Source organism: Phalacrocorax carbo (assembly GCF_963921805.1).
Source record: "Phalacrocorax carbo chromosome W unlocalized genomic scaffold, bPhaCar2.1 SUPER_W_unloc_7, whole genome shotgun sequence".
In the NCBI taxonomy this organism is placed as follows: Eukaryota; Metazoa; Chordata; class Aves; order Suliformes; family Phalacrocoracidae; genus Phalacrocorax; species Phalacrocorax carbo.
This window is the reverse complement of record NW_026990258.1, coordinates 357,765-366,676: the sequence shown is the minus strand read 5'-3', so window position 1 is coordinate 366,676 and position 8,912 is coordinate 357,765. Positions and strand designations below refer to the sequence as shown.

Here is an 8,912-nt window from a genome sequence, read left to right as displayed (position 1 = left end):
CAGCTTTGTGGCTCGACAATCTCTTGCCAGGTGTCCTGGCTTCCCACACGCCCAGCATCTCCCTACTGGGCGCGCTCCTCCTCCATTACGTCCTCCCCTTTCCCCTAGCGGGCACCCAGCTTTAAAGTGCCCTAGCTGTCCACACAAATGACATCTCGGCCCCACCCCCACTGCTTGCACCAGCATCCTTTCTTCGCTTCCGCAGTCAGGGTTCTGGCAGACGTGCGCTCCCACACCGCCATGCTGATTCAATGCCTCCTGGCACAAGACATGCCTGATGGTTTGACCCAATGATGCCCCCGCCGCCAGGGTGCAGAGGACATCTTGTGTCTGCGGATTTGCTTGACTTTGGAGGCAATCCATAAGGACTGCATCCTTGGCCGCCGCCGGCAATTCTGATTCTATAATAGCCTTCTGCAACCTGTCACAAAATGTTGTAAACGGCTCTCCCAGTCCTTGCTGTATCTTTTGCCAAGGTTCTGCTTTTTTTTTTTTTTTGGATACCTGCCCACTTCGCTATATGCTCTACGGGAACTCTCCGTTACCGCTTGCAGCTCCCTGCCCCCCTTCAGGAGCTATTCGGACAGGGAATATCCCGGGCATCTCTATCCTTACTCCATCTAGGCTACAATCTCTGGCTATCAGCCGCCAGTTAGGTAACTCGACTGACTGTCGCTGGGGCGCCCCCTTCGTTAAGAGTCCCATCTGCCACCGAGTTACTTCCCCTAGTGTGCGCGTAGCCTGCTGCAGCTGCCGCAGCGCTTCCTCCGCGGACCCCTCCGGAGCTGCAGCGCTTCGGACCTCCCCTTTTGGCAATCTCTCTCTTCCCTCCTTCTGATTGGTCCTCCGAGTCCCTGCTGCCTTATGCCTCTTTTTTGCGCGCTGCAGGCAATCTGCCCCGTCTTCCCACATGTGGACATCGGTTTTTCCCCCAACTTCTGATTCGCTGCTACTCGAGCTTGATCTATACCCATCCTGTCCTCCCCTCCAGGCACCCCAATCCTCCTCCTCGTCCGACTCCCATCTCAAGGGTTGCCCCGGGAGCCAGTCTCGAGGGTCGGGCAGAGGGCGGCGCCGCTGCCGGCGCTGATCACCCTCCTCCTTCCGCTCCGTCACTCCCGCTGCGTCCACCGCTACGTCCCCCTCCCCGCGCGCAAGTACCCGCGCCTGTGCCAAATCGTCCCAGGGGTATGCAGGGGGGCGTTCCAAAGGTCCTGTTGGCTCAACAGGGAACACAGCCGCTTCCCGATCCACCTCTTCGGGAGCCTCAGACTGAGTCGCTGGCCAGGCTACTCCGTCCGAACTCCCCGCTTCTTCCCCATCCCCCGCGATGCTTGCCCCTGCCTGCGTCCCCACTGCCGATCCTGGGTCTATTTCTGGGCTATTGTTGACTGTGGCACCGTGCAGGCACAGCCGCGCCTGCCGCCACATCTCCCGATCCTCCCGAGCTTTCAATAGCAATCAGTGTATCTTTCCCCAGCGCTGTATGTACTGGGGTTTTCCCATCATAGCCCTTTCGGCTAACTCCTCTTTAATTCTCGCCCAATTATCTTTATTAAATATGTCCGCAGGACTCCGTATGAGCCCCTGTGTGATCATCCATCGGATACGCTTTGAGGTAGGCGCCTTCGAAATCGAAGTTCCAAATTCCTCCCCAATCCCTTCAGTACCTTTATGACTGTACCCATTGCGCGCCCGCCGTCCTGCGGCTCCCCGTCCCACCCCTGTGTGCCTCAAGCTATCATTTCTCCCCGCCGAACTTGCCGTGTCTCCCCGCCGATCACGTCGGGGTCACCACTTGCTGCCGTACACTTCTGTGGGAGAACTTATCTTGGGCCGCATATCTCCGGGACACAGGGCTCTACCCACCCTGGGGACAGTGATACACAGACATCAATATGATGGACGCAAAATGTCCGTCTATTTAACTGCGTCACACGCTTATATAGCTCTTGCGCTTCCTGTTCCTGCCACTCCTATGGGGAGGAGTCTATCTTTCCGTCACGGCCTGTGATCTTCCGGTTGCCGATCCCTGTCTATTTCCCTACAGTGGATTAAAAGCTGCACACGAGCCAGGAATGTGCGCTTGCAGCCCAGAAGGCCAACCATATCCTGGGCTGCATCCAAAGAAGCATGACCAGCAGGTCAAGGGAGGTGATTCTGCCCCTCTACTCTGCTCTGGTGAGACCCCACCTGGAGTACTGCAGCTCTGGAGCCCTTAGCACAAGGACATGGAACTGTTGGAGCAGGTCCAGTGGAGGGCCACAAAAATAATCCGAGAGCTGGAGAACCTCTCCTATGACAACAGGCTGAGAGAGTTGGGGTTGTTCAGCCTGGAGAAGAGCAGGCTGCGGGGAGACCTTATAGTGGCCTTCCAGTACTTAAAGGGGGACTATAGGAAGGATGGGGACAATCTCTTTAGCAAGGCCTGTTGTGACAGGACAAGGGGTGATGGTTTTAAACTAAAGAAGGGATATGTAGACTGGATATAAGGAAACAATTTTTTACAGTGAGGGTGGTGAAGCGCTGGAAGAGGTTGCCCAGAGAGGTAGTGGAGGCCCCATCCCTGGAAACATTCGAGGTCAGGATGGACGGGGCTCTGAGCAACATGATCTAGTTGAAGATGCCCCTGCTCACTGCAGTGGGGTTGGACTAGATGACCTCTAAAGGTCCCTTCCAACCTAAACCATTCTATGGTTCTATGATTTTTCCTATATAATATGTATTTAAAATAATGTATTTCTATGCTCTTGTCCTGGTTTCAGATAGGGTAGAGTTAAATTTCTTCATAGCAGCTAGTATTAGACTATGTTTTGGATTTTTGCTGGAAACAGTGGTGATAATGTGGAGATGTTTTAGTTGTTGCTAAGTAGCAGTTACACTGGTCAAGGTCTTTTTCAGCTCCCCATGCTCTACCGGGTGCAAAAGAAGCTAGGAGGGGACACAGCCGGGACAGCTGACCCAAACTGACCAATGGGATATTCCATACCATATGACGTCATGCTCAGCATATAAAGCTGGGGAAGAAGGAAGGGGGGACATTTGGAGTAATGGCGTTTGTCTTCCCAAGTAACCATTACGCGTGATGGAGCCCTGCTTTCCTGGAGATGGCTGAACACCTGCTTGCTGATGTGAAGCAGTGAATGTATTCCTTGTTTTGCTTTGCTTGCACACACAGCTTTTCCTTCACCTATTAAACTGTCTTTATCTCAACCTACAAGTTCTCTCACTTTTACCCTTCCGATTGTCTCCCCCATTCCACTGGGAGGGAGTGAGTGAGTGGCTGTGTGGGGCTTAGTTGCTGGCTGTGGTTAAACCACAACAATATCTGTCCTTAACCTGTAGGAATATATGCGAGTTTGAAGCTACATATTTGTAGTACAGAGACTGAAGTCTTGACTATTACAACAGCTATATCTACATTTAAATTATGTACTAGCTTCCACTACACGAAACAGGATTCAGAACGATCTTTCAGACAACATGTTTGGTATACAGCCTCACCTGCAGAAGTAGAGTCATTTACCCTCTGCTTACAAAGAGCCGAAAAGTTTTGCTAAAACCATTTTTAACACATTGGTGTGGTTTAACCCAGCAGGCAGCTAAACACCACACAGCCGCTCGCTCAGGGCCCCACGCCCACAGTGGGATGGGGGACAGAATCAGAACAGCAAAAGTAAGAAAACTCATTGGTCGAGATAAGAACAGTTTAATAATTAAAATATGATGAATGAATAAATAAATAATAATATTGTAATGAGTGGGAGAGTAGAGAGAGAGAGAACACCCAGGAAAAAACAAGTGATGCAACTACTCACCACCCACTGAACAACACCCAGCCAGTACCTGAGCAGTGATCGCTGCCCTCTGGCAAATTCCCCACAGTTTATATACTGAGCAAGATATCATATGGTATGGAATATCCCTTTGACCAGTTTGGGTCAGCTGTCCTGGCTATGGTCCCTCCCACCTTGTTGTGCTGGAAGAGCATAGGAAGCTGAAAAGTCCTTGACTAGTAGAAACACAACTTAGCAACAATTAAAACATCAGTGTGTTATCCAAATCCAAAACACAGCACTATACCAGCTACTAGGAGGAAAATTAACTCTATCCTAGCTGAAACCACAACAACATCCACTCCTTATACCATTTATGTCATGCCCAGGTCCTACCCTTTCTAATACATTCCAATTAATCACCACCACTTTCCCTATCTTTTCATAGATACACACAGATATCGTTCCCTTGCTCTAAGGGCCATCCCTCTAAAAGGTACAAAGAGTTAATTTAGTCCATTTAGTTCCATCTGTCATAGCCTATCAGGGCAAAAGAGATGGTGTGTGGTGTTGGATACTTGCATGCTGAAGTCAGTCCTTGTTCCATCATCCCTGCACTTTGCTCGCTTTCATCAAAGTTCATTCTTCATTAATCTGGGAGTTTTTTACTGTGATACCACTGATATGGCATATAGCCACCATAGGAATGATCACGTAAAGGATTATATAACAATTAAGATCATACAATTCAAATAATTGGCTATTCTCACCCAAAATCAAATCCCCTTGAGGTACACATCAGACTTCCTCATCCTCCTGCATCACCAACCAAGTGCACCCAGGCCTTAAGCAAAAGCAACTCCACGACTGGGTTTGCCTTTGCCTGAGGCAGGAATAACCCACTGTTTTCCCCAGCATATTTTTCACATACACTACAGGGACTCCATCCCCTTCCACAGTACATAAGGGTTCTCACCGGGCAGGACCAGCTCGATTGGCAGATCCCCTCATGTTGACTAACCAGGTGGCTTTTGCTAAATGTGTATACCAGTGCTTGAATGTTCCACCCCCCATTGCTCTCAGGGTAGTCTTTAGAAGTCCACTGTATTTTTCGATTTTCCCAGAAGCTGGTGCATTATGTGGGTGTATCACATCTCCTTCAATGCCATGCTTTTTGGCCCAGCTGTCTATGAGGCTATTTTGGAAATGAGTCCCGTTGTCTGACTCAGTTCTCTCTGGGGTGCCATGTTGCCACAGGACTTGTTTTTGGAGACCCAGGATAGTGTTCTGGGCAGTGGCGTGGGTCACAGGATGTTTCCAGCCAGCTAGTCGTTGTTTCTACCATTGTAAGCACATGGTGCTTGCTTTGGCAGGTTTGTGGGAGTGTGACATAGTCAATTTGCCAGGCCTCCCCATATTTATATTTCAGCCATCGTCCCCCATACCACAGAGGCTTTACCTGCTTCGCTTGCTTGATTACAGCGCATGTTTCACATTCATGGATAGCCTGTGCAATAACATCCATGGTGAAGTCCACCCCTCGATCACGAGCCCACCTGTATGTTGCATCTCTCCCTTGATGGCCTGAGGTGTCATGGGCCCACCGAGCTAGAAATAGCTCACACCTGCTGCCAGTCCAGATCCACCTCAGCCACTTCAATCTTGGCAGCCTGATCTACCTGCTGGTTGTTCCGATGTTCTTCAGTGGCCTGACTCTTGAGGACATGAGCATCCACATGATGTACCTTTAACAACCAGGTTCTCTACCCAGGCAGCAATATCTTGCCACAATGTGGCGGCCCAGATGGTTTTGCCTCTCTGCTGCCACTTGCTCTGCTTCCACTGCTGTAACCAACCCCACAGGGCATTTGCCACCATCCAGGAGTCAGTATAAAGATAGAGCACTGGCCACTTTTCCCATTCAGCAATGTCTAAGGCCAGCTGGATGGCCTTTACCTCTGCAAACTGGCTTGATTCACCTTCTCCTTCAGCAGTTTCTGCTACTTGTCATGTAGGACTCCATACAGCAGCCTTCCATCTCCAATGCTTTCCCACAAGGCGACAGGACCCATCTGTTAACAGGGCACATTGCTCCTCATTTTCTGGCAGTTTGTTATACAGTCGGGCTTCTTCAGCACACATTACTTCCTCCTCCTCTGGTGATAATCCAAAATCTTTGCCTTCTGGCCAGTCCATAATCACTTCCAAGATTCCTCAGCGACTGGGGTTCCTATTTAATCCCATTGGGTGATCAGTGCAACCCATTTACTGCACAAAGCATCAGTTGCATGGTGTGAAGAGGGGAACCCTCCCTTTGAACATCCAGCCTAGCACCGGCAGTCGGGGTGCCAGGAGCAGCTGTGCTTCAGTACCAACCACTTCTGAAGCAGCTCGGACCCCTTCATATGCTGCCAATATCTCTTTTTCAGTTGGAGTATAGCGGGCCTTGGACCCTCTGTATCCCCAACTCCAAAACCCTAGGGGTCAACGTCAGGTCTCCCCATGTGCTTTCTGCCAGGGGCTCCAGGTAGGGCCATTCTCCCCGGCTGCAGTGTAGAGCACATTTTTTACACCTTGTCCTGCCTGGACTGGCCCAAGGCCTACTGCATGAACTATTTCCTGCTTAATCTGTTCAAAGGCCTGTTGTTGCTCAGGGCCCCATTTGAAATCATTCTTCTTCTGGGTCACTTGATAGAGAGGGCTTACGGTCAGACTGTAATCTGGAATATGCATTCTCCAAAAACCTACAACACCCAAGAAAGCTTGTGTTTCCTTTTTGCTAGTTGGTGGAGACATGGCTGCTATCTTGTTGATCACATCCATTGGAATCTGACGACGACCATCTTACCATTTGATTCCTGTGAACTTCATCTCTTGTGCGGGTCCCTTGACCTTACTTTGTTTTATGGCAAAATTAACTCTGTCCCAGCTGAAAGCACGACACACGTATATGACACAAATAAAGACTGCAATGTGAAATAAGTAGATAGGAATATTTTTATACAGAAGTGATGGTTGTTTTCATTTGTTGTTGAAATCTAGAAAGGCTTTAAAGAACAGGTTAACGTATATTAATTCTAAGAGATATTAAGAAACTGCTTATTATAACACATCGCTATAAAATGAGTTGGATTTTAGTAAACAAAAAAGAAGATGGCATGAAAAAAGGTATTTAGCAGAACACAATCAGTGATTGCCTCTAACCTTGCTTATATCGTGCACAAACATTAACAAGGTCCAATTGACCACTGATCTTTTGGTACTCTTTCAGTGAGTCTCTTAGCATCTTCTCTTTTTCCAGTTTGCTTTGAGCCTTTCAAGACCAATGAAGCAGTTCATTTGCCTACAGACGATGGGAAAATGGAAGTTATTCACATGAACATATCATGAACAGATCATAGATATTGTTGTGAGTTAATGAGTTATTATGCCAAACTTCAAAGCTAGAACAGTAGAAACATCATCATCTCAAAAACACCCTCTCGTCACTTGCTAACAGCAAGTTTCCAGCAGAAAGACTGTACAACTGCAGTAGAGAGAAGGGCTTAAGACTTAACCAATTGATTCCCCATTCTCCCTTCACCAGTTACTTCTGTCAAATTTATTTGAAGAGCTTCAAAGAGGGGTTTTGAACATAATTATATTGCTACAAGTTCCACAGCAACAGGCAGAAAACAAGAGACTACAGTGGGAAGGAAAGACTGGAGTAAGAACACATTTTATCAACATCAGTAAGAAAGACTGTTTTATTAGACATCATATCGGAGGTAGAGCCCCTATGAACACTACAAAAAACTGCAAATGCTTCAAACCAGAGCTTGCATAATTTTCAGTGTTAATCAACTACAAAAAACAAATATGCAGATGACCTGCCTTTATTAGTTCTTGTGCTCCTGAAACTATTTAAGCATAATGATTTACAAGCTACCCAAGTTATATCATTTGAATGTGTCATAAAGTTTAGTTTTGGTCCTGTAAAAATCTGGAAGTGTCCTTACCTTGGAACACACAGCATCATCAGTGCTATAAAGAAGAGGACAGATATCTTGCAAATGGGCACTGATGCCATCCACAGCAGCGTTATCTCTGATATAACAGTTTATGAGAGAAGCAATGAGTGCTCCAAGTCTTTGAAAGTAGTAATCTTTAGATGTTCTTAAACCTCCTGCAGACAGACAGTTTACCAAAGGTTTTACTTAATTCTGCTTAGAAATATCAAAATGTTACAGCAGCAAAATTAACTGTTTCCAGTAAATAAAAACATACAAAACTCCAATTACTGAAGCACACAGCTGTCATGGTTTAGCCCCAGTAGGCAACCAAGCACCACGCAGCCACTCCCTCACTCCCCCTGCAGTGGGACGGGGGAGAGAATCGGAAGAGTAGAAGTGAGGTAACTCATGGTTTGAGATAAAGACAGTTTAATAGGTAAAGCAAAAGCTGCGCGTGGAAGCAAAGCTGTCGTGGTTTAGCCGGCAGCTCAGCCCCACACAGTCGCTCGCTCATTCCCCCACCGGTAGATGGGGGAAGAGAATCAGAAGGGTAACGTTCATGGGTTGGGATAAGAACAGTTTAATAATTAAACCGTTAAAAGAAACAACAACAAAAATGCAATGTAAAGGAGAACAACGAGAGGCACAAAGCCCCAGGGCAGGGGGAAGGGAGGGGAGAGGGGGAACAAACCACCACAACAACAAACCACACACACCACAGCAGCTCACCAACCCAACACCACACCACTCCCAAGCTGCCAACTGACCCCCTTCATATACTGGTCATGGTGTCACATGGTATGGAATGAACATGCCATTGGCCAGTCGGGGTCAGCCGCCACCACCATGGCCCTGCCCCTCCCAGCCTCCCACTGATGCAGCAGAGCAAAGGAAGCTGGAAAGGTAGCCGGCCCTGCCCCACAGGGAACAGAATTAACCCCTTCTCAGCCAAAACCAGCACATTCTCCACCCCTTATTCCATACCATTTACACCATGCCCAGGTCCCATACCATCCAATACAACCGTACCAAACACCACCCCTCCCCTTCCCATCCTTTAACATAATACGCAGACATCATTCCCTTAGTTTATGGACCTTCCCTGTAAAATGTCCATTAAAATGTCCAGTGAGTTCACCCAGTC

The 8,912-nt window shown here is 48.1% G+C and overlaps 1 long non-coding RNA gene across 1 annotated transcript; it reads left to right on the top strand.

The window, feature by feature from the left end:
• Nucleotides 1-1,566: 1,566 nt before the first annotated feature.
• LOC135310900 (uncharacterized) lies at nucleotides 1,567-5,187 on the top strand. Its single transcript, XR_010370850.1, has 3 exons — nucleotides 1,567-1,618; nucleotides 2,051-2,181; nucleotides 5,150-5,187. It is a non-coding gene; the product is annotated as an uncharacterized LOC135310900 (long non-coding RNA).
• Nucleotides 5,188-8,912: the final 3,725 nt, after the last annotated feature.